This window comes from Balaenoptera physalus (genome assembly GCF_965194825.1).
Source record: "Balaenoptera physalus genome assembly, chromosome: 13".
NCBI lineage: Eukaryota > Metazoa > Chordata > Mammalia > Artiodactyla > Balaenopteridae > Balaenoptera > Balaenoptera physalus.
The window spans coordinates 55,677,730-55,705,240 of record NC_138892.1 but is presented as its reverse complement, the minus strand read 5'-3'; the positions used below and the strand labels follow the sequence as shown (position 1 = coordinate 55,705,240).

The following is a 27,511-nucleotide window of genomic DNA, read 5'->3' as shown; positions in this document are numbered from 1 at the left end:
ACCATGTATTGGGTTGGCCAAAAGGTTTGTTCATTGTTTTCTGTAAAATGGCTCTAGTAGCACTTAGCTGTCTTTAACTTCATTCAAAACAATTTTGTTAGATTGTATGTGACAGCTGTCATATCAGCGTGCATTTAAAAAAAGATGTCAAAATTGGTGAATTTTGGGGTAGCCATTTTAATATTGAAAATGGAAGAAAAGAAGCAACATTTTCGGCATATTATGCTTTATTATTTCAAGTAAGGGAAAAACGCAACTGAAACGCAAAAAAAGATTTGTGCAGTGTATGGAGAAGGTGCTGTGGCTGACTGAACATGTCAAAAGTGGTATGCAACGTTTCATGCTGGAGATTTTTCGCTGGACAATGCTCCACGGTCGGGTAGACCAGTTGAAGTTGATTGTGATCAAATCGAGACATTGAGAACAATCAACATTATACCATGAGGGAGACAGCTGACATACTCAAAATATCCAAATCAAGCGTTGAAAATCATTTGCACCAGTCTGGTTATTTTAATTGCTTTGATGCTTGGATTCCACAAAAGTTAAGCAAAAAAACTCTTCTTGACCATATTTCCACATGCAATTCTCTATTGAAATGTAATGAAAACGTTCTGTTTTTAAAACAAATCGTGATGGGCAATGAAAAGTGAATACTGTACAATAATGTGGAATGGAAGAGACTGTGGGGCAAGCGAAATGAACCACCACCAACCACACCAAAGGCCAGTCTTCATCCAAAGAAGGTGATGTTGTGTATATGGTGGGATTGGAAGGGAGTCTTCTAACGTGAGCTCCTTCCGGAAAATCAAACGATGATTAATTTCAACAAGTACTGCTCCCAATTAGACCAACTGAAAGCAGCACTCAACGAAAAGTGTCCAGAATTAGTCAACAGAAAACACATAATCTTCCATCAGGATAATGTAAGGCCACATGTTTCTCTGATGACCAGCCAAAAACTGTTACAGCTTGGCTGGGAAGTTCTGATTCATCTGGTGTACTCACCAGACATTGCACCTTCGGATTTCCATTTATTTTGGTCTTTCCAAAATTCTCTTAACGGAAAAAATTTCAGTTCCCTGAAAGACTGTAAAAGGCACCTGTAACAGTTCTTTGCTCAGAAAGATAAAAAGTTTGGGGAAGATGGAATTATGAAGTTGCCTGAAAAATGGCAGAAGGTAGTGGAACAAAATGGTGAGTACGTTGTTCAATAAAGTTCTTAGTGAAAATGAAAACCGTGCCTTTTATTTTCACTTAAAAACCGAAGGAACGGGGCTTCCCTGGTGGCACAGTGGTTGAGAATCTGCCTGCTAATGCAGGGGACAAGGGTTCGAGCCCTGGTCTGGGAAGATCCCACATGCCGCGGAGCAACTAGGCCCGTGAGCCACAACTACTGAGCTTGCGCGTCTGGAGCCTGTGCTCCACAACAAGAGAGGCCACGATAGTGAGAGGCCCGCGCACTGCGATGAAGAGTGGCCCCCACTTGCCGCAACTAGAGAAAGCCCTAGCACAGAAACGAAGACCCAACATAGCAATCAATCAATCAATCAATCTTCAAAAAAAAAAAAAAAAAAAAGAAGGAACTTTCGGCCAACCCAATATAATGCATTGCCTTGAGATATTCTGAGATCATTTATCATTAGTTTTCAAAACAGATCTGTTGAGGCAGTAATTCTGAGCAACGATTGGTCTCTCCTCACTGTATATTCTAACATGAACTAAGAAGAGGCATGTGGATGCCTGTCAATTACCTTTCTTGTACTTGTCTTCAATTATTCTGATTCTTTTGCTCATCTTTCTCCACACAAAGACACTGAGATTGTTCATTAATTTACAGAAGCAAAATTAAATCGTGTCTTTGCTAATGTTGTTCAGTCTGCTAAACAAGCCACATACCAACTGCTTTACCCAAGATTGAAAAAGAAAAATAGAATTAAAGTGTATGTAGGCATATTCCTTACATAATTATTCTATCATATTTTAAATTATTCTTTTGCATCTTACTGGGCTATCAAGGCATAGAAGTAAGGGCAACATAGGACTTCATGAATGATGTCCAGCTGGACCTCCCATTGAGATGATAGTTTCCTGAAGTGGCCTCTACGTATCATGAGTAGATGACTGGCCTTGGACCCCACGTCTTCAAAACAGAAAGACAACCCTGCTAAGCTTTATGAGCTAAAGTTCAAAGCTCAACAAATTATAAACCATTACAAACCAATTTGCTTCCTCAGTTCTAATCAGCCTCTCTAACTTCTCATCCATAAAATCAGAACCAACTGACACCTTCCCACAAGGTCCCGGGACCAAACAGACAATTGTTGTAGTGATACAATTAATATATCAAGCATTCCTATGACAGTGGGATATCTTGGAGGTGAAAGCCTACACATTTTTACATAAAGGAATTATAGGAATTAGGAAGGAAAGTGAATTCTAATGAATATTTAGAAAAATATAGGAAGGAAATACTTCTACATATTGTTAATGACTTTCAAGAGCTTGGTGACAGCAGCCTGTCAGCTTGTTCAGAATTGCAAGTTCAACATCCTGAACATGAAAATATCCAGCTGATTCTGGAATGCCAGTGGAATATGTACACCCCAGAATTTGGACCTGAAGAAACCCAACCCTTCAAAAGGCTTGCCTCATGCAGGATCACAAGAAAGAGAATGACAATGAATGAGAAATAGTCAAGAGCTAAGTATGGAAGGTGCAGGGAATGAACATCAGTATATTTGTAGATATGTGGTGTAAGGCCCGAGCAATGTCATTCATGGAATTTGTGTGTGTTTGTGGGGGAAGGCTTGAAAGGGAAGCATTGATTTCAACTAACTACATAAAAATATGTACAACAGACAAAAAGATCTGCAAAAAAGAAAAAAAAAAAAAAGCAAAACCAAAACAAACCATCCATCCATCTTCAGGATTTTTTTCCAAGCTCTCTCAAAGATCTATACACCTTACAGAGAAGATTGGATTTGTAATTGGTCATGTCAGAGTGATAGTTTTGATGGTTTTTACTGTTAAAAAAACTCTGTGACCTTGTTTGATGACCCTAAATTACTGTAATTTTTAGAGGGTTTTGTTGTTTCCCACATCCTCTTTTCTTATGTATAGTACCATGATTATTCATATAAGTTTGTATATAAATATGAATATATTATTTATGCCAGCATACAGATGGATTTCATTTGTTTTTCCAGAAAAATGAAGGTGTTAATTTGATATTTTAAAAGCAAGTAATAAGGGCCTATTGTTTACATGGTGATTTTCTCAATTGAGAAAACAAAAGCCTTTGAAAAAAACTATGTAAACCATTTACCCACTTAGCACACTATATTCTAATGGGAAGATACTCTTGAATACAGAAATACATATACATATCAATGTATGAGTTTAACAAAAACTATTCACAAAGGGCTTAGGAAAAGGAAGGTACAGTATCTCAAGGGGAGTGACAACAGAATGCTGTTGACACCCCTCAGCCTAGAGTTAGAAGGAGAAGAAGCAGACTCTGAACCCAGAGACATAGCTGCAGGGATAGGGCAGCCTGCACATAGAGCTGTTGTTTACACTGGAAAGGTAAAACCTATGCACAGGAACTCAGTGAAAGGGCTCTGGGTAACAAATACCCTAATCTTATTTTCTTCCCATTTTCTTAACCTCTGTTACTGCGTTTAACAGGGAAACCAAATTGGAAGACAGAGGGCAAGAAAGCCACCCAGGACACAGGACCAAAGCTGAGAAGTATGGGGAGTGGGGTTGGGAGAAAAGAAAGATATCTAGTATATAGGTAGAATGCATTTTCAATGAAAGTTGACTCTTCCACACATCACACAAGTGAGATTGTATTAAAAAGTCTGAAAAGAACCTCCTCTAAACTATTGATAGTGCTTACTTCTTGGAAGTGAAATTGGGTCAATTCTGCTGTTCAATAAAGTTCTTGGTGAAAATGAAAAATGTGTCTTATTTTTACTTAAAAACCGAAGGCACTTTTTGGCCAACCCAATAGTATACATTCCTCACCACTGAATCAGCAAGCACTACAGTTTTGCTTTATAGAATGAAAAATGGAATTTTATACACACATTAAGGAAATCCTCCCTATAATTCTTGGAATATGAGTTATTTGCTATTTTAATAGTAAAAGCTCAGATACCAGAGGAAGACACTTGTTTTCTCACTGACCTGACTGTGACTTCAGATACATTATTTAATATATTTGACTCTCAGTTTTTCATCTCTAAAATGAAGAAATATTTTATAAGCTCATTGTGAATATTAAATGAGGTAATATATATAAATTGTTACCAAACTGTCTGATAAGCTACTAATGTAAAATTTACTTTACGTCTTCTTTCCCCTTTGTCAACAGGTCTATTTTCAAGATCCAATGAAAAACCATCCTAACAGTTGGCTAACTTCAATAGCATAATGCCTTTTAAAATTTATTATCATCTTCATCCTCCAGTATAAAATATTTCAACCATGAAATCTATAAAGACATAAATTACCTCATCCAACCTCCTCCAAAACCCTTCCTTTGTGTCTGACTTTTTGTTAGAGGCTGTAAGAGGGAAAAATTCAATTTTCTAACTTCTCATGCAACTAGGAGTGGCCATCTGACACAGTTCTGGCTAATGAAATATATGTAGAAGTCTGCCTATACTTCTCCCCTTCCTTTCTTCTCCCTGTCTGAAACATGGATGTGACACCTAGGGATAAAGAGTCATCTTTCAATCACCAGACAACAAGCTAATATGCTGAAGACGATGAAATGAAATGGAAGAAAAGGCTTGGATCTCTAAGAGAATCACCATACCTGCATTACCTTCTTCCAGAATTCTTGTTACATGAGAAAAAATAAGTCACTATTTGATGTAAGTCACTTGACTGCTTTTCTGGTATTTGCTGCTGAATGTACTACTATGTGACTCAACATCAAGTTTTCTACCTGAGCAAGTGAGAAACTAGAGGAAGCAATGTTGCAGTAAGAAACCTAAAAATCTATGGTCACTCAGACAGTAGTTACAACCTTGAATGTTATATTTTCTCCAAATAACCCATTTCTCTTTATTTTGTTCCTATTCCTCCTTCCATCCATATTATTTAAATTTGAAATTAGAATAATATACATATTAGATAAATAGAATAGCACAGAAATACTTATAATGCAAAGATGGCAATTCCCTGAGCAGGTACTCTAAGGAAATCCCTTTTTACACTATTTTGCTTATTTTTCTGCTGCTTTCCTCTATATTTCTACAAAATATACTTACGATAGTTCTTGATTCATAAATATGAGACATTATTAATTTTCCATTAATATAGATGATGATTTGGCTCACATTCAATCCCATATCCCTCCCTATCTTTCCAGTATGGTTATATCATTTATCTTATTGAAATTATTAATCAGCCTTTAAATTATCATGAGCAAAATAAAAGATATATGCTTATACTTCATTTTTAATGCAGCTTTTCCTCCTAGGATTTTTATTTGCCTTGAAATTTTACAGGATGTGCTTCATGATTAGTGTATTTCATTCATTTCACTGAGCTCTCAATGGCTCCATTCATTCAAATGACTGACATGCTTCACTTCTGAAAATTTTTCTATCATATTTGCTAATTAGCTTTGTTCCATTTTCTCTGTTCCATCCTTCTGATATTGAACCTCATAGAATCTCATCTTCTCAGTTTTTATTTTTCCTCTCATAGTTGCTATCTTTCTAACCTATTTTCTAAGAGATTTAGATTTCTCTGATTTTACCTGATCTGTCTTTTGGAATTTTTTTTTTCATTTTAGCCATCATAGCCAAAAAAAACTGATCAGAAGTTCTGGCAAAGAAAGAAAAGGTCTATATAAATTTTGTTTGGGAAAAGTTTTCTTTTTCACTGAGGAACTGTTCAGATGTCAGTTTTTCCAGAAGCTCTGGAAAGAGTAGATACCAGGCTTCTGGTATTTTGTTTGAGGGCTGAGGGTGTAGATCTTAGACGTTAACTATTTGGTATAGATACTTTCACTTCATTTTCTGTTTTCACCTCCACATGCCAAATTCTGCCTTTGGTCTCTACTTGGCATCTCTGATCCCTTGACTGGCTCCTTTTTTATTTTCATCAAGTGGGGATATAGCCATTTGTGTCCACTCACTCAGTGAGTAGGGTAAAAGGAGAGAAAACATTGGTTCTTCCAAATACTACCTTCCAACCAATCCTCATGTCAAGGCATTTATCTTGTCCCTACCCTCTGTTTCAAGCAACATCTTTGAGATGGGAACACCTCTTGGATTCAGTGAGTCTAATCAACTTTCTTCTCATTCACATCAGTGGGCGAATCCTCTATTCTATACCTTCCTCCTCCCTCTAGCTGCATTTATTTGTACAAAAGTTTATGAAGATCTTGCTCCCATTTTATCTTTGTGGATTTTCATCTCATCCATGGTTACATATTTAGTGAGTACTGGGTAAACTAAGAAACATATGTGGTCAATCCACATAACCAGTAAACAACATATTTTAGATGACATATGGTATATTTATACAGTATATAAAAACTAAGATTAGCTGAGGGCATACCAAAGAAAGCAATTAGAATAGGCTCTGAAATGCTTGTCTTTCCATGAATATAGATTGGAGAGTGCTCTCTTTAAAGAGCCAGTCAATTGGTAAAAGAGCAGAATAATGAGTAAATATTTGGAAAATAATGCCAATTAGAACAGCCTAAAGTAACTGGGAGCATTTTGCCTAGAGGCGATAAGCTGGCAGTGAGGGATGACTTAGTGCTCAGATGTTGTGACCAGTTCTCCTCCTGTCTTTCATCTAAACAAACAGACAAGCAAACAAAATGTAAAATGTTTGCCTCAAAAGAAATTTTAAAGAATCTTCCTAATACCAAAATGCCCGTTTAGTGAATTGTGGAATTTCTTTCACATGGACTAAGGTGATTTAGACAAGTAATACAAATTCAATTTATATGAAGTATAAGTATATGGACATAAAATAGAGGTCTAAATTAAAAGAGCAAAAAAATTACATAACAACAAATACAGGCAGTCCTCAATTTTGCATGGTATCTTGTAAATGAAGCTGTGTGCCTTAGTTTCCAGTGGCTGCCACAAGAAATTACTATCAACTTGGTGGCTAAAATAATAGAAACTATTGCCAAAAGTCCATAATCAAGCTGTAAGCAGGACCACACTCCCTCTGGCTCTAGGGGAGAATCCACTTTTTGCCCTCTTCCACTTTCTGGTGGCTGTCGGCAGCATTCTTTGATTTACAGGCACATAATCCCAATCTCTGCCTCCATAATCACACTGCCCCCTCTTCTGTCTTCTCTTCTGTCTCAAACGTAACCTCTGCCTTTGTCTTATTAAAGGCATTTGTCATAATTTACAATGGCAAAGTTCCTTTTTTCAAATAAAGTAACAATCACAGATTCCAGGGGTTAGGACATAGACATACTTTTTTGGTAGATACCATTCAACCCGCTAAACTCATGTATGTAGGAACCATATCATCATATAGATCTCAGTTATCATGGAATTGTGCAGAGTGAGACCTGCAAACATATCTCAAATTACACAGATTAGCTTAGTGTGATGAAAGAAAACATCACAGATGTGAAGAACCAGAATAAAGTATTTTAAGTGCCAGTACTCTATCACCAAAAATGTAAGGACAAGACTATAAACTAAGTACGGCAAGCTTCTATGACTATCCACCAAAGTCAGAAGGCTCAAGATGATATGCAATTCCCCCAAAAAATTGTTCTAAGTAGTCACTGATCCATCTTCATGAAGTAACATAAGGTCTAAAATATGAAGTATAACATTACTGTGGCTATGTATGTTTTCAAAGGGTTTAATTCAAACAGTATATAGATTATTCATTGCCCCTTTTATATTTAAATATATTACTAAGGTGAAATTTATGTCATTATTCATTTTAAATTAATACTGATTTTACTGTCTTGTTGGTTTGCAAATGAATCAAGGGAAAACACTTATCAAACTAATGGAGAATAGAATACAACAGAATACGCAATAACAGTCTATTCTCAACACAAATATGCGAGAGTATTTAAAACAAACAAAATGAATGTTGGTAAATTAAGCTTTATGCAAATAATCTAAATATCAATAGGAAAAGTGCACTTTATAGTGAAAACATTGAATAACAAGTGTTAAATCACCAAAATACAGCAGTACTACGTTGTTATAAAATTGGTGCTCATAAAATATGTGTTAATTTATGTAGCCTTCATTTTATGATTTAATTAAGCAAACAAGGACTCCACTGGAGCAACTGACCCAAACGTTCTGGTCAAATATGTTCAGAAATTAATCTAATATCAACATTTCAATGGTAAGAAAACAGTTCTCTGGGTGACTTTATTTTACAAGTGAAAACTGTTAATCATTTTAAGTATGTCAACGAGGAGAGACTTTACATAGATTGAAAGTAAATGCATTAATATTAAAATGGGTTGCATCCTAAGTTCATTTCTTATTAACTCCGACCAAGTGTAAGCTCTATAATGTCTCTATACCTCAGTTTCCTAATTTACCACAGAGATAATAATGCTTTTTTCATCAGGTTATTGTTAAGAGTAAACGAGTGAATATGTTTCAAGACCTAAGAAGAGTAAGGGCTTTAAAAACCTTAGTATAATAATTATTTTTAAAATAATCTGTAGGTAGAATCCTCATCAAGTATTTTAGCAATATCTTTTTAGGTATGAACCAGCAAAAGGTATCAATTCTAGTTCTTAGTTAATTATAAGCATGAGAGACTAGAAGTAAGATAAAGATTGCACCCAATAGTTTTAACTAACTAAATCAATTTCTCAAATATTTATAAAATGCTTTTCTTGTGGCAGTTATTGAGCTGGATAATAACTGAAATGCAAAATGAGTAAATATTAGTTTTGACCTTCAAAACTTTACAGTTTATTTAGGAAGGTACATAATTTAAGTATCAATACTCAATACAGTATTATAAGTATTGCTACAAAGAAAGGGCCCAGAATAGTAAAGGTGGAAGTTTTTAGTTTTTTCCATGTAGGTTTTACAGTTCTGTAATAAAATGGATTTACTGACACTTCTTAAGATGGACTTTAAAGTCTGAGATTGATGAGGATGGCATATGAGGCAGAGTGTGTCCGTAGGCCTGGGAGTAGTGTAATTGGAAGCAAAGGGCATGTATGATGGGATGAGGGTAAATAAGAAAGGAGCATTCGATTGAAGCTTTATACACCAGGATGAAGGGTCTATATTTTCTTCAGTGATAAGAGAGAATTGTTAATATACTTTTTTTCTTTGTTGTGCAGTGGAAATGACATATTAAAGTTATACTTTAGAAAGATGTATTTGATTTATAAATGAGGACGGATTAAAAATTTCATCAACAATAAAAGGAACAGAATCAATTACACAGCTCTTTTATAAAAATATCAGTCTAGAGTGTGTCTCCATCACTGTCCTGTGAAGCCTGTACTTCAGGGACCCGTTGTAGCCTCAGGGTCCACGCCCGACGCCCTGGACCCTCACTGGATGTAGAGACCTTCAAGATGGAGGAAGAGTAAGACCTGGAAATCACCTTCCTCCCCACAAATACAACAGAAATACATCTACATGTGGAACAACTCCTACAGAACACCTACTGAATGCTGGCAGAAGACCTCAGACTTCCCCAAAGGCAAGAAACTCCCCACGTACCTGGGTAGAGCAAAAGAAAAAACAAAAAACACAGACAAAAGAATAGGGACAGGACCTGCATCACTGGGAGGGAGCTGTGCAGGAGGAAACGTTTCCACACACTAGGAAGCCCCTTCACTGCCGGGGACGGGGGTGTGGGGGGGGAAGCTTTGGAGCCACAGAGGAAAGCGCAGCAACAGGGGTGCAGAGGGCAAAGCAGAGAGATTCCCACACAGAGGACCGGTGCCGACCAGCACTCACCAGCATGAGAGGTTTGTCTGCTCACGTGCCGGGACTGGTGGGGGCTGGGACCTGAGGCTCAGGCTTCAGAGTTCAGATCCCAAGGAGAGAACTGGGGCTGGCTGTGTGAACACAGCCTGAAGGGGGCTGGGGCGCAACAGCTAGCCGGGAGGGAGTCCGGGAAAAAGTCTGGACCTGCCTAAGAGGCAAGAGACCATTGTTTCGGGGTGCACAAGGAGAGGGGATTCAGAGCACTGCCTAAACGAGCTCCAGAGATGGGCGTGAGCCACGGCTATCAGTGTGGACACCAGAGACGGGCATGAGATGCTAAGGCTGCTGCTTCAGCCACCAAGAAGCCTGTGTGCAAGCACAGGTCACTATCCACACCTCCCCTCCAGGGAGCCTGTGCAGCCCGCCAGTACCAGGGTCCCGTGATCCAGAGATAACTTCCCCGGGAGAACGCACAGCGCACCTCAGGCTGGTGCAATGTCATGCCAGCCTCTGCCGCCACAGGCTCGCCCCGCATTCTGTACCCCTCCTTCCCCCCGGCCTGAGTGAGCCAGAGCCTCCTAATCAGCTGCTCCTTTAACCCCGTCCTGTCTGAGCGAAGAACAGACGACCTCAGGTGACCTACACGCAGAGGCGGGGCCAAATCCAAAGCTGAACCCCAGGAACTGTGCGAACAAAGAAGAGAAAGGGAACTCTCTCCCAGCAGCCTCAGGAGCAGCGGATTAAATCTCCACAATCAACTTGATGTACCCTGCATCTGTAGAATACCTGAATAGACAACTACTCACCCCAAAATTGAGGTGGTGAACTTTGGGAGCAACGATATATATTTTTTTCCTTTTTCTCTTCTTGTGAATGTGTATATATATGCATGCTTCTTTGTGTGCTTTTGTCTGCATAGCTTTGCTTTTACCATTTGTCCTAGGGTTCTGTCTGTCCGTTTTTCTATTCATTTGTTTGTTTTTTAAGTATACTTTTTAGTGCTTGTTATCACTGGTGGATTTGTTTTTTGGTTTGGTTGCTCTCTTCTTTCTTACTTTCTTCTTTTTCTTTTTTCATTACTTTTTAATTTTATTATTTTTAATAATTATTTTTTATTTTTTATTGTAATAACTATTTCATTTTCTTTTTTCTTTCTTTTTTTCTCCCTTTTCTTCTGAGCCGTGTGGCTCACAGGGTCTTGGTGCTCCTGCCAGGTGTCAGGCCTGTGCCCCTGAGTGGGAGAGCGAGCTCAGAATATTGGTCCACCAGAGACCTCCTGGCTCCACGTAATATCAAACAGCGAAAGCTCTCCCAGAGATCTCCATCTCAACACTAAGACCCAGCTCCACTCAATGACCAGCAAGCTACAGTGCTGGACACTCTATGCCAAACAACTAGCAAGAAAGGAACACAAACCCACCCATTAGCAGAGAGGCTGCCTAAAATCATAAAAGGTCACAGACACCCCAAAACACACCACCGGACGAGGTCCTCACCAGAAAGACAATATCCACCTCGTCCACCAGAAGACAGGCACTAGTCCCCTCCACCAAGAAGCCTACACAACCCAATGAACCAACCTTACCCACTGGGAGCAGAAACCAAAAACAACAGGCACTACGAACCTGCAGCCTGCGAAAAGGAGGCCCCAAACACAGTCAGTTGACCAAAATGAAAAGACAGAGAAACACACAGCAGATTAAGGAGCAAGGTAAAAACCCACCAGACCAAAAAATGAAGAGGAAATAGACAGTCTACCTGAAAAAGATTGCAGAGTAATGATAGTAAAGATGATCTAAAATCTGTAAATAGAATGGAGAAAATACAAGAAACGTTTACCAAGTAACTAGAAGAACTAAAGAGCAAACAAACAATGATGAACAACACAATAAACGAAATTAAAAATTCTAGGTTATTCTCAGAATAACTGAGGCAGAAGAACGGATAAGTGACCTGGAAGATAAAATAGTGGAAATAACTACTGCAGAGCAGAATAAAGAAAAAAGAATGAAAAGAATTGTGGACAGTCTCAGAGACCTCTGGGACAACATTAAATGCACCAACATTCGAATTATAGGGGTCCCAGAAGAAGAAGAGAAAGAGAGTGAGAAAATATTTGAAGAGATTACAGTTGAAAACTTCCCTCATATGGGAAAGGAAATAGTTAATCAGGTCCAGGAACTGCAGAGAGTCCCATTCAGGATAAATCCAAGGAGAAACACGCCAAGACACAAAATAATCAAACTATCAAAACTTAAATACAAAGAAAAAATATTAAAAGCAGCAAGGGAAAAATAACAAATAACATACAAGGGAATCTCCAAAAGGTTAACAGCTGATCTTTCAGCAGAAACTCTGCACGCCAGAAGGGAGTGGCAGGACATATTTAAAGTAATGAAAGGGAAAAACCTACAACTAAGATGACTCTACCCAGCAAGGATCTCATTTACATTTGACAGAGAAATTTACAGACAAGCAAAAGCTAAGAGAATTCAGCACTACCAAACCATCTTTACAACAAATGCTAAAGGAATGTCTCTAGGCAGGAAACACAGGAGAAGGAAAAGATGTACAATAACAAACCCAAAACAATTAAGAAAATGGTAATAGGAACATACATATCGATAACTACCTTAAATGTAAATGGATTAAATGCTCCCACCAAAAGACACAGACAGGCTAAATGGATACAGAAACAAGACCCATATATATGCTGTCTACAACAGACCCACTTCAGACCTAGGGACACATACAGACTGAAAGTGAGGGGATGGAAAAAGATATTCCATACAAATGGAAATAAAAAGAAAGCTGAAGTAGCAATTCTCATATCAGACAAAACAGACTTTAAAATAAAGACTACTACAAGAGACAAAGAAGGACACTACATAATGATCAAAGGATCAATCCAAAAAGAAGATATAACAATTGTAAATATTTATGCACACAACACAGGAGCACCTCAATACATAAGGCAAATGCTAGCAGCCATAAAAGGGGAAATCGACAGTAACACAATCATAGCAGGGGACTTTAACACCCCACTTTCACCAATGGACAGATCATCCAAAACGAAAATAAATAAGGAAACACAAGCTTTAAATGCCACATTAAACAAGATGGACTTAATTGATATTTACAGGACATTCCATCCAAAAACAACAGAATACATTTTCTTCTCAAGTGCTCATGGAACATTCTCCAGGATAGATCGTATCTTGGGTCACAAATCAAGCCTTGGTAAATTTAAGAAAATTGAAATCCTATCAAGTATCTTTTCCGACCACAATGCTATGAGACTAGATATCAATTACAGGGAAAAATCTGTAAAAAATACAAATACATAGAGGCTAAACAATACATTACTAAATAAACGAGATCACTGAAGAAATCAAAGAGGAAATCAAAAAATACCTAGAAACAAATGACAATGAAAACACGATGACCCAAAACCTATGGGATGCAGCAAAAGCAGTTCTGAGTGGGAAGTTTATAGCAATACAATCCTACCTCAAGAAACAAGAAACTTCTCAAATAAACAACCTAATCTTACACCTAGAGCAATTAGAGAAAGAAGAACAAAAACAAAAACAAAAAACCCCAAAGGTAGCAGAAGGAAAGATATTATAAAGATCAGATCAGAAATGAAGAACCAAGGGGCAAGATGGGAATAAAGACGCAGACCTACTAGAGAATGGACTTGAGGACACGGGGAGGGGGAAGGGTAAGCTGGGACAAAGTGAGAGAGTGGCATGGACATATATACACTACCAAATGTAAAATAGATAGCTAGTGGGAAGCAGCCGCATAGCACAGGGAGATCAGCTCGGTGCTTTGTGACCACCTCGAGGGGTGGGATAGGGAGGATGCGAGGGAGGGAGATGCAAGAGGGAAGAGATACGGGGATATATGTATATGTATAACTGATTCACTTTGTTATAAAGCAGAAACTAACACACCATGGTAAAGCAATTATACTCCAATAAAAATGTTAAAAAAAAGAAGTAAAAGGGAATGAAGGAAAAAAATACTAAGGACTAAAAGCTGGTTCTTTGAGAAGACAAACAAAACTGAAAAACCTTTAGCCAGACTAATCAAGAAAAAAAGGGAGAACACTCAAATCAATAGAATTAGAACTGAAAAAGGAGAAGTAACAACTAACACTGAAGAAATACAAAGGATCATGAGAGATTACTACAAGCAACTATATGCCAATAAAATGGACAACCTGGAAGAAATGGACAATATCTTAGAAAAGCACAACCTTCTGAGACTGAACCAGGAAGAAATAGAAAATATGAACAGACCAGTCACAACCACTGAAATTGAGACTGTGATTAAAAATCTTCCAACAAACAAAAGCCCAGGACCAGATGGCTTCACAGGAGAATTCTATCAAACATTTAGAGAAGAGCTAACACATATCCTTCTCAAACTCTTCCAAAATATAGCAGAGGAACACTCCCATACTCATTCTACAAGGCTACCATCACCCTGATACCAAAACCTGGCAAAGGTGTCACAAAGAAAGAAAACTACAGGCCAATATCACTGACGAACATAGATGCAAAAATCCTCAACAAAATACTAGCAAACAGAATCCAACAGCACATTAAAAGGATCATACACCATGATCAAGTGGGGTTTACCCCAGGAGTGCAAGGATTCTTCAATATATGCAAATCAATCAATGTGATACACCATATTAACAAACTGATGGATAAAAACCATATGATCATCTCAATAGATGCAGAAAAAGCTTTTGACAAAATTCAACACCCATTTATGATAAAAACTCTCCAGAAAGTAAACATAGAAGGAATTTGCCTCAACATAATAAAGGCCATATATGACAAACCTACAGCCAACATTGTTCTCAATGGTGAAAAACTGAAACCATTTCCTCTAATATCAGGAACAAGACAAGGTTGCCAACTCTCACCACTATTATTCAACATTGTTTTGGAAGTTTTAGGCACAGCAATCAGAGAAGAAAAAGAAATAAAAGGAATCCAAATCAGAAAACAAGAAGTAAAGCTGTCACTGTTTGCAGATGACATGATACTATACATAGAGGATCCTAAAGACTCTACCAGAAAACTACCAGAGCTCATCAATGAATTTGGTAAAGTAGCAGGATACAAAATTAATGCACAGAAATCTCTTGCATTCCTATACACTAATGATGAAAAATCTGAAAGAGAAATTAAGGAAACACTCCCATTTACCACTGCAACAAAAAGAATAAAATACCTAGGAATAAACCTATCTAAGGAGATAAAAGACCTGTATGCAGAAAACTATAAGACACTGAGGAAAGAAATTAAAGATGATACAAACAGATGGAGAGATATACCATGTTCTTGGATTGGAAGAATCAACATTGTGAAAATGACTATACTACCCAAAGCAATCTACAGATTCAATCCAATCCCTATCAAACTACCAATGACATTTTTCACAGAACTAGAACAAAAAAATTCACAAATTATATGGAAACACAACAGAGCCCGAATAGTGAAAGCAATCTCGAGAAAGAAAAACGGAGCTGGAGGAATCAGACTCCCTGACTTCACACAATACTACAAAGTTACACTAATCAAGACAGTATGGTACTGGCACAAAAACAGAAATATAGATCAATGGAACAGGATTGAAAGCCCAGAGATAAACCCAGGCACATATGGCCACCTTATCTGTGATAAGGGGGGCAAGAATATACAATGGAGAAAAGACAGCCTCTTCAATAAGCGGTGTGGGGAAAACTGGACAGCTAAATATAAAAGAATGAAATTAGAACACTCCCTAACACCATACACAAAAATATACTCAAAATGGATTAAAGACCTATATGTAAGGCCAGACACTATAAAACTCTTAGAGGAAAACATAGGCAGAACACTCTATGACATAAATCACAGCAAGATCCTTTTTGACCCACCTCCTAGAGAAATGGAAATAAAAACAAAAATAAACAAATGGGACCTAATGAAACTTCAAAGCTTTTGCACACCAAAGGAAAGCATAAACAAGACGAAAAGACAACGCTCAGAATGGGAGAAAATATTTGCAAACGATGCAACTGACAAAGGATTAATCTCCAAAATATACAAGCAGCTTATGCAGCTCAATATCAAAAAAACAAACAACCCAATCAAAAAATGGGTAAAAGACCTAAATAGATATTTCTCCAAAGAAGATATACAGATTGCCAACAAACACATGAAAGAATGCTCAATATCACTAATCATTAGAGAAATGCAAATCAAAAAAGGTATCACCTTTTTTGAGGTATCACCTCACACAAGTCAGAATGGCCATCATCAAAAAATCTACAAACAATAAATGCTGGAGAGGGTGTGGAGAAAAGGGAACCCTCTTGCCCTCTTGGTGGGAATGTAAATTGATACATCACTATGGAGAACAGTATGGAGGTTCCTTAAAAAACTATAAATAGAACTACCATATGACCCAGCAATCCCACTACTGGGCATATACCCTGAGAAAAGCATAATTCAAAAAGAGTCATGTACCACAATGTTCATTGCAGCTCTATTTACAATAGCCAGGACATGGAAGCAACCTAAGTGTTCATCGACAGATGAATGGATAAAGAAGATGTGGTACACATATACAATGGAATATTACTCAGCCATAAAAAGAAACAAAATTGAGTTATTTGTAGTGAGGTGGATGCACCTAGAGTCTGTCATACAGAGTGAAGTAAGTCAGAAAGAGAAAAACAAATACCGTATGCTAACACATATATATGGAATATATATATTAAAAAAAAAGTTTCTAGTGAACCTAGGGGCAGGACAGGAATAAAGATGTATATGTCTCTTGGACATGTATATGTCCAAGAGAATGGACTTGAGGACACGGGGAGGGGGAAGGGTAAGCTGGGACAAAATGAGAGAGTGGCATGGACTTATATATATTACCAAATGTGAAATAGATAGTTAGTGGGAAGCAGCCTCATAGCACAGGGAGATCAGCTCAGTGCTTTGTGACCACCTAGAGGGGTGGGATAGGGAGGGTGGGAGGGAGATGCAAGAGGGAGGAGATATGGGGATATATGTATATGTATTGCTGATTCACTTTATTATAAAGCAGGAACTAACACACCATTATAAAGCAATTATACTCCAATAAAGATGTTTTTAAAAAATATATATATATATACATCCATCAAAAAAAAATCAGTCTACATGAGAGATAATGAGAGCCTAAGCATATGGGAATGAGGGTGGCAGATATAAATGACATTATGCAAGTCAAATCAATAGGACTTACTGGTAGCCGATAGGGGAGACCAGAGAAGTCAAAGATATCCTTAGGGAATAAGATCCAATAGAGAGGAATAAAATCTTATGGGTAAGAATGAAGGGTGATTGTGATGCTAGCTGAGTACGAGTTACAGAAATAAAGGCAGACTTTTTCACTTTTCCCATAAAGGAGAGCTTGCCTATCACTACCAATGCCACTAGAAATTTCAGAAGAGTGAAGTCTGAGAAAAGATTACAGCAAATGGATGGTTATACATATACATACACACACAGAGCACATACGATGTTGTATAAATGAGGGGAAGCCATGAACAATAAAGATTAATAAAAGACAAAGAAACAATTTCAAGTAGGAGAGATAAGCCTTCAAAAATAAAAGATTGAGAGAACAGAAAGAGATATTTTAGGAAAACAGGAGTAAAAGTAAGACAAATTTAATATTTTTGTAAGAGAAGGTACAGTGGAATAAAAGTGAACCTACTTCTTAAAATAAGAGCTTGAGATTGGAGTAAGTATGGGCTTGAGTAATATAGAATAAGCTTGGAAAAGCTGTAACAGGGAGTAAAATTAATTCTTCATATTGGTCATAAATAACGCAAGGTAAATAAGAGGATTACTCAAATATAGTGAAGACATAATACAATAAACATAAGTGTCATGATTTTGTGACTTCTAGCTGTATTTACCTGCCAAGGAGATGGGAGGGATAGAGGAAGCAACAACAAAATGTCTTCACAAAGCATAAATGGTGGATATTCTGTCGCAAAGTGACTTAAATGTCTACAGCAATTTCATCATGAAAGTGCCCTAATCATGGCTAGGTATGGAACCAAAGATGGTGAACAAAGTGATGGACTGAGAAAGGCAGAAGAGTACAGGGACAACAAAATCAGGCAGGAAACTGAGTCGGCAGTGGTAAAGAAATGGGAGAAGTCAAAGGAAAAATCAGAATGGCTCTTTAAAGTTAAGCTAGATGATACTAAGGAATTGCAGCTGGAAGTCTCTGCATTCAGGGTATCGAGTAACAGATTGTTAAAACATGTTTTCTTCCTGTTCTTTAACAGAAAGCAAATATCAGATCAAACCACGGACCAGAAGCACACAAATAGTGTGCAGGGGAAACTCAGATCAATTCTTCCTACAGAATGCATTAAAGATCATTTTTAAAATATAATTACAGATTTACTTCTTTTAAATACACTATCTGGGTAATCCTGTGCTTCTGCATAGTTTTAATTTCCACTATCGTCAGTTAAGATGACTCCATCATTCATTCATTCATTCATTCATCCAATAGAATGGGTATGTACTATATTCAAAGCACTATGCCAGAAAACATTCTCAAATAGGATACAGATGTTGTTGTCATAGAGTTTATTGCATAGTTACAGAGATAAACACAAACTAAATGATCACAAACAGAGACAGAATATATGAAGTTTCCATGACTGCTTAAAAGAAGTTGACCAGTCAAGGGAAACATTTCTTAGAAAATAGCACTTGGCCTGAGAACTGCAGATGAGAAAGCAATAAATGCATTTGTGTATGTTTGTGAGGGGTTGGAGGGGGAGGTTTGTCATAAGCAGTTATGTATGCAAGACACTGGATGCCAACACCTGTGAATGTAAGCGAGAAAGGCATATTTCAAATACTCCATTCAAGGAACTGAAAACATTCCAGTATTACTAGAGTGTAGAAATAGGGAGGGAGATACAGCAGTTTTCTGTATGCCATATTAAATATTTTAGTCTTTATTCTAAAAGCAATTGGCTACCAAGCAACCCAATTAAGCAAGAGCTGTCATAACCAGATTGTATTTGAGATCACTCTGGCTGCAGGGTGGAGAAGAGGTTATATAGAAGCCAGCACAAATAAAGAAAGATCACTTAGTAAGGTATTGCAAAAGACCAGAAGATATGAAGCTGATTTAATCAAGTGTTGGAAGGGGGAGAAGCTGATGAATTTATAGGATATTTAGGAGGTTCAACTGACTGACAGAACTCAGTGATGGATGGCATGGAAGTGAAGGTGAGGAAGTTGTCAAGGATATCTTTTTTTGGCACAGCTAGATGAATGATGGTATCATTTACTGAGACAGGGAACTCAGGAAGAACATCATGCTTTGGAACAAGTGAACTAAAGCGCTTCGTCTTTGAGATATCATAGTTGCTATTCCCTTGAGACTTTCTGGTGGCAATGCCAAGTTAGCAAATGAATATTCTGTTCTAGAGCCCAGTGGAAGGGTCTAGGTCCATGCTGTGAGGTTTCTAATCCCTGGATGGATAAGAATAAAATGGCAATGATGTGGTCAGCAAAGTAGCAGGAAGTCCAGGACACCAAGTGTCATGAAAACAAGGGAAGGAAGGTTTGTTTTTGTTCCATTTTATTTTTGTTTTTGTTTTTTCCAAAGGAGGGAGACTGCAATAAAAAATGTCAAACCCTGCTGAGAGATCAGATAAATTAAGAAGTGAAAAAATGCAAATTGGCTTTGGGGATACAGAAGTCATTTAATAATCTTAAGCAAAACTATTCAGCAGAGTGACAAAAGTGAAAAACACATCAGAGTAGGTTGAGGTGAGAGTGAGAAGTGAGGAAATAAACACTGAATACATTAAAAACCTGGTCAAGAAGTCTATCTTAAGATGGGGGGAGGGGAGGGACTCTTCTTCCACCTACTATGAAGTAACTGGAACTGAATTTACTCTCCTGCCATAGAACACCAGACCAAGCATATGGAACAACTATTCTCTGATACTGGTGAGCAGGCAAGGTGGCACTGTGATCCAGGAGAGAATGAGGTACACCTGTAGTTACCTTCCTTTTCTACCTAGAGATGCCTTGGCAAGAACAGCTATCCTAAGACATTCATGGGATTCTGGCAGAAATGAGGAGATAAAGATGAGCATTCAGCAATGGATGGTGGTGAAATTTGCAGGACAAAATAACAGAGAGAGACGAAAGGTACACAAGGGAAGAGTTCAAGAAATCTGCATAGGGCCTTCCCTGAATCTGTTGCTGAATATTAAGCCACAAATGCATAGCAGGAAACTCCAGGAGATTAACTGAAAAAGATTTCCAGGGCACTTTAAGAAAAGAAACTTCCAGAACTAATACAGTACTGGAAGACAGTAAAGTTCTGGCCAAAAAAAAGGAGAGAATTCTTCCAATACCCAAATGATTCAGTAGAAACACCAGAAGGGTTATACTTTATTAGTAGAACTAAACAAACTCTGAAACAGTGGTTCTCAATCAGGGATGATTTTACTTCCCCAGAAGACCTTCAGTAATGTCTGGAAACATGTTTGGTTGTCACACTTGGGGAAGAAGGGGTACTACTTCTATCTAGTGAGTAGAGGTCGGGGATGCCGATAAACATCCTACAATGCATGGGACAATCCCCCACAGCAAAGAATTATCAAGCTAAAAAGTCAATAGGTTAGAAACTCTGTACTAGAGTAAAAGAGGTGCTGTCCTTAGACATAGGCAGCAGCCCTGGCCCTGGCCCCATGCCTCAGGGGGTTCCCATGTCTTACTTTTTCAAAAGCAGGTTTCCTCCATTCCCTGGGAACAGCTGAGACTGTTAGTAATGTAATAGTGGAGTTCCCTAGAGCCCTGCCCAGAAATTGCATGGGTCTCAGTCCCCACTTCTCCCTTCAGAGTTCCCAGAACCTTCCCATGCATGAGATCCACTAAATGCAACAAGGAGCTCTGACACTCATGTTTATGTAATTGTCTAAGGGTTGCATGATTCCACAAAGGAGGGCTAGCACACTTATTGCTTCTGATGACTGGCATAGTATTTCTTTCACAAGACTGTGTGAGACTGGGTCACCAAAATGGTAACTACATGTCGCTTTGTTGTGATTCTCACTCATGTTGAACACAGGGTGAGTTCATTAGTCTCTAGGCTGATGAAATTTCACCAGCAGCTTGAGAAGCCCTGTGAGGCAGTGGGTCAGCTCTTCCAATCAGGTGCCACCACCTCCGGTCTTCAGCACCTGAGCGTAGTGAGGTGGAATTAGGTATTCCTGACCCTAATCATTCTTACCGAATTAGGTATTCCTGACCCTAATCATTCTACCATCACCTCTGGTTCCCAAGGCAGTCACTTCATCACATCTACAGGATCATGTGTCAGAGAGCCCTCTAGGTGTGATCATACCCCTAACCTCCAAGAATTTTCAAACCATTGCTTATACCCTCTTGACTCCAATCTATATGGTGATGTTGTGTCTTTCTGGGTTGGCCTTCTGCCATCCCAGATGAAGAACAGTTATTCTCAGAGCAAGTGACCCTGCTATTTAACAGTCCACCCACAGACCCTTCACCCATCCTCCCATTGATGGCAATGTACGAAACTTAAGGCTGCTCTCAACCTGGGAAAAGATTACATTTTAGGAATGCAGTCACTGCAGCCTAAAGAGTTCAGGAGAATAAATAACTAGAAGATATGCTGTTCTACACATGTATACTATAAAATTCTGTGTGGTAAATTTACCATAGCCAGAAAATAAATTATTTGTATTTTCTGCATACTCCAATAAGACATAGATTTGTACCCATTATCAATAAAAAGCATACTCAGATGGAACTATATTCAAAACACTGTGATAAAGCATAATGGAAAAGAACATAAGAAAAATGTATATATGTATAACTGAATTACTTTGCTGTACAGCAGAAATTAACACAACATTGCAAATCAACTATACTTACAGCTATCATTGTTGCACATCCCAGTAACAATTCACAAAGGGGGTATGTGCGTAAATATATGTTAAAAATATATAATAAAAAAGCACCATGCAAATTCACATTTGAACCTGGCAGGCGTTCATAAATACCTTGTAATCCCTCTGTGAAGAGGACCCATGAATGTAGATCCACTGAGTCGCTGCTACTCTATCTTGCACAGGTGCCTTCTATAAAAATTCCTTTCAGCGGCATTTATTTAAATTAGCCTACATTAAAAGACTGTCCTATCACGTTTAACTAAAAACTAAACTTCGAGATAATTTGGCACTTCTCGCATTTAGTTTTAAAGTATATTAAAACATATTAATGCACATTAAAATTGGTGACTTCATATTATGAAAATAAACGGCAAACGTATCTAGAAAAACTAGGAAAAAATGTTTAGTAAATATTATGAATTAAAGAATATGAAGGACTTACTTCTTTAAATATTGTTTTCTTTTTTTAAAAAAAAAACTTAGCCTTGGAGTAAAATGAAAGAGAACAACAGTAACTTACTGGAGCTTTATATTCTTGGACCTTTTCTACTTTCTCCATTATGACACTGAAAACATGAAACTTTAACTTACATGGGAGCTGCCTGGCATGGCGTCCGGAGCTGCTGAGGGGCTGGAGCCGCAGGCACAGGTGTGAGGCGGGCCTCGGGGCCGCGGGAAGCCGCCGAAGCCTGGTGTTGTGGTCGCCACCTAGTCCACGCGAGACGCAGGGGGCCACACAAGCCGGCAGGCGTCGGGGTGAGCGGACGGGCTGGCGGAAGTCCACCGGGATTGGTGCCGTGGAGCGACCTAGCCTCGCTGGAGCCGGCCCGCTCTAGAATGAGCTGGAGGCCTTGACTCGCTGGGGCCTGCGGAATGCCTGGTGCCAAGGAGCCTCCCGGGCCTGCTGGAGCCAGCAGGCCCGAGGTGAGACGGTGCCTGGTTTTCCAGGAGCCCGCAGGGAGCCGTGCTGTGGAAGCAGCCCAGGTCATGGAGCTAAGGAGAGGCTAGGTTCTCGGGAGCCACCTAGGGCTGTGGGAGTCAGCCTGGTGCTGGAGCAGCTGGGCTCTGCGATCAGGTCAGCAGTGAAGCCCGGAGCTCACTTCCTTCTCCTTCCTGGGGCAGGTGTTTCTGCTTGCGCATGCGCACGGGGCTCCGGGCTGCTGGAACTTGGGGGAGGGGTACTGGCGGTAATGAGAATCTATCTTTCCTAGTCTCCTCAAAGGGTCCTCTTTTTTTTTTTCCTGTGCTTCTCTCAGGTTCTGTAATCCCTCTAATCCTTCACCTGGAACTTTTGGCTCTTGTGAATTTATTTTCTGAGCATATAGTTGGGGAGGGGGCGTGCTGAGTGGTAGAAATTCCTATGCCGCCATTTTGCTGATGTCCAGACAAGAGCTTTAAAATAGTTATTACAAATATGTGGATTTATACAAAGAAAAATGTGGATATAACGAAAAGAGAAATAAAAAAACATAAAAATCAACGAAGTGCAATTTTTAGAGATGAGAGATTTCACATCTGAAATGAACATTTCTCTGCAAGGTGTTACCAGCCAACTAGATACTGCAGAAGATAAAGCTCAGTGAACATGAAAGTAACAGTAATAGAAACTATCCAAAATGAAGCACAAAGGGGAGAAAGACTAAAAAAAAAAGAAAAGTTTCAGTGATTCAAGTGACAATATCAAGCATTCTAACTCATGTAGTTTCATACTTGGGAGGTAAGGAGGGATTCAGAAAAAAAAAATGTGGAAAAATACTTGCTGAAAACTTTCCTAATTTAATTAAAAGAATGAAAATGTAGATCCAGAAATCACAAACATCCATACTAAAAATATCATAATAAAATTGCTAAAAAATAAAATAAAAATTGGAAAGCAGCCAGAGAAAAGTTCTCATTGTGTATGTACAGTGGATCAAAGATAATGATCACAGACGTCTCATGAGAAACAGGCAAGCCCAAAATCATTGGAATAATATTAATGTACTGAAAGAAAGAAAACTGCGAACCCAGAATTTTTGTCCAGTAAAAATATTCTTCACAAATTCAGGCAAAATCATAACTTTTTTCAGAAAAGTAAAAGTTGAGTAAGTATATCACCAACAAAACTGAATTACAAAAACCAATGTTTAGGTTTTAGTTAGAAAGGGAAGGATATACATACACACTACATTTTGGGTGTTACATTGTATTTCTTCTGCTTACTTTGAGTAGGTGGAGTTTTGACATGGCGTCACTGCCTTTATAAGCATGACTAGTGCTTTTTACTGAAACTCCCTAAATGGATTTCCAAATGTGCCTCTCAGCTAATGGACATTAGTAATCATAGTATGGACTTAGTAATCACAGTATAAACACAGCCTAGACTAAATAGCTGTGGTTAAAAAATTAGTTAATATCCCTCACATTTTGTAAATTAAGTTCTGTTTCTGATTCATTTTAAAATATATATTATTAAAGAACTTGACTTTAAAATGCAGTCCAATTTCAGTCTTTTGTGCATTATTTCCATGCATTATTTGGAAGAGTTTTACTGTATTCTGCCTATATTTTTTTCACATTTGATGTCTTTACTTCAGTAAATCTAGAATAAAACCAGTTGTTCGGTGGAAGAAACTGATGTGTGATTTATACTAATTTTAATTTTACTTGAAGAATATCTTCAGAATTATGTATTGCACCTTAACCCACAAGAGAGTTAATTAAAACTTTGTAGATTAATTGAGCAAATTTCAAGTATTTTTAAATGTAATTTATTCTCTGTTACTTTTAACTTTTGCTGTAATATGTGAGCCAGTTTACTGAATATACTAAAATATTCATTCTTTCAACCAGTATTTTAAATGAAATATTTTTCACCTAATAATAAATATGTATAGGAAAATTTATCTGAAACAGAGTTACACAGCCCTTTTTAAGAAGGAAAACATCCTGTGTTTTATTAGAAAATCAGTTTGAATAGAAATCTACTTCTATATTTTTACTCACCAAATTCAAGAACATTTTTTATCTAAACTATGTCGTGTCATATGCACATCACTTAAGTATAAAGAGTAAAAAAAGAGCTCATTACATCCATTCACACAGTTCTCACAGGACAAATTTACTGTCAGTCCAAATGGAAATAGCTTAACATGATAAATGTTTCTTAGAATTGAGTCTGTCCACCAAAGGTAGATTTATAAATTCAGAAAATCCCATGCATATATATTCAGATTGCTGCAAGATTTTGACAATATTGAGTATTGCTTTAAATAAAGATTTCTTCCTGTTCAGAAAATTATTTTTTATGAGTATGACTTTATTTTTTTTTTAATAAATTTATTTATTTATATTTTATTTTTGGCTGCGTTGGGTCTTTGTTGCTGCACACAGGCTTTCCCTAGTTGCGGTGAACTGGGGCTACTCTTCATTGTAGTGCACAGGCTTCTCATTGTGGTGGCTTCTCTTGTTGCAGAGCATGGGCTCTAGGCGTGTGGGCTTCAGTAGTTGTGGCACGCAGGCTCAATAGTTGTGGCTCGCGGGCTCTAAAGCACAGGCTCAGTAGTTGTGGTGCCCAGGCTTAGTTGCTCTGCGGCATGTGGGATACTCCCGGACCAGGGCTCGAACCTGTGTACCCTGCATTGGCAGGCGGATTCTTAACCACTGCACCACCAGGGCAGTCCTGACTTTATTTTTAAAAAAAGACTTGAAAGTGTTTTCTTATTTTGTTTCCCAGTTAAGTATTCAGATGAGCATACTATATTCTTTGTATTGTATGACACATAGGTATTATAGACGGTCTTTTCCAACATGTAGTACTTAAGTGACCTAATAATCTATCTTTTGTTGCTAATAATATATTTTGCATATATCTGACCAAAGTCCAGATCAGGCCATGGTCACCTACATGGAAACCAAAAATTGCAGGCAATGACTCCAATCAGAACAGGAAAAAAATGCACATGCATGCATATATATATATATGTATCACATACATGTGCATAAACACACACATTCATGTGCACACACTCACACACCATGTGTAATATAACCTGAAACAATGAGGCATGGCAAATGGAAAAATAGGAGGTAAACCATGTTCATATACCATTTCCAAATGAAAGTCACAAAGGGAATAAGGCATAGGCCCTGTAGTTGATGATCAAACGCACTTATGAACAATGAGAGAAGACTGCAAAATATTTATATCAATCTTTACAGACGTCTTCTTTTACACTGATAAAAACATATCCAGTTTTTCCATTGAATATATCATTAGTAGCATCCATCAATCCACAACCTGCACTGAGATATCAGTGAAATTTGACAGTCTTCTGATTGTACCAAGGCCTGAATCTTTCTGCTTTTGATCCTTCCCACTTCAGTCCCCAGCCAATTTTAACTCAACATCTTGCTCCATTGCATTCTGTAACTAGTTGATAGATTTTTGTTTCCTGTTATTCGTAGGTGAATGCTTCATGTTTTAAGCCTCATAATGGAGAAAATATAAGAATATAAACTTCTACTAAGTTGCTACCTTTCTCTTTCATTTTACCCCAGAGGCTAGGTTTCTTTAAAGAAAACAAGGTTTAAAATAAGTCCTTTATATTCTTTAATTCAGAATACATGTTTACTAAACATTTTTCTAATTTTTCTAGATACCTTTGTCATTTATTTTTATAATATTAAGATTCATCAATTTTGTCTTAATGTGCCTTAAAACCAAGTGGAAGAAGTGCCAAATTATCTCAAAATTTAGTTTTTAAAATTCAGTATACAATATTTGAATCTACTACAAGTTAAGCTAATACTACTTTAAGCAACACACATGATAGGACAGTCTTTTAATATAGGCTAATTTAAATAAATGCCACTCAAAGGAATTTTTGTAGAAGGCACCTGTGCAAGATAGACTAGCAATAACTCAGTGGGTCTGCATTCATGCATCCTCTTCACAGTGGGATTACAGTGTATTATGAACACCTACCAGGTTCAAATGTGAATTTGCATGGTGCTTTTTTATTACACGTTTCTAATATATATTTACTTATATACCCCATTCGGGAATCGTTACTAGAATGTATAACAATAATAATTATAAGGATGATAACAGCTAACATTTATTGAAAGCTTACTATGTGCCTGGTCTATACTTTAGGCAAGGTTTTTCAGCTAACCCTCACAAAAGCCTTATGAAGTAAGTAGTCTTACTGTACTTCTTTTACAGAAGAGGAAACTAAAGTTCAGAAAAACTAAGAACGTTATCGTATTATATGAAAAATACATGAGAAACATTCAGGGGATAGTGAACTGATCGACTCATCTGAAATAATTTAATATAAGACAATAACCAGTGGAAAATCGGGGTGGATAAACAGTTTGAACAAAATACAGTTATTGAGAGACAGAATAAGGTGTTTGGAGAGAATGTAAAGAATGTTTAACAGTTTAATTTTGGAATCAGACCAGGAATATTCAAATCTTTATCACTTACTAGTTATATGACCTTGGGCAAATTTCACTGGGTATAAAATAAGGATATTATAATACCTCACAGGCTTGTTGTGAAGATTAA

At 37.8% G+C, this 27,511-nt stretch overlaps 1 long non-coding RNA gene across 1 annotated transcript in view; it reads left to right on the top strand.

The window, feature by feature from the left end:
• Window positions 1-12,237, top strand: part of LOC309642049 — a 1,010,235-nt gene extending 997,998 nt beyond the window's left edge. Inside the window, exon 2 of the long non-coding RNA XR_014252937.1 lies at window positions 482-12,237. This is a non-coding gene — a long non-coding RNA (uncharacterized lncRNA). The remainder of the gene's footprint in view (window positions 1-481) is intronic.
• The last annotated feature ends 15,274 nt before the right edge of the window (window positions 12,238-27,511 follow it).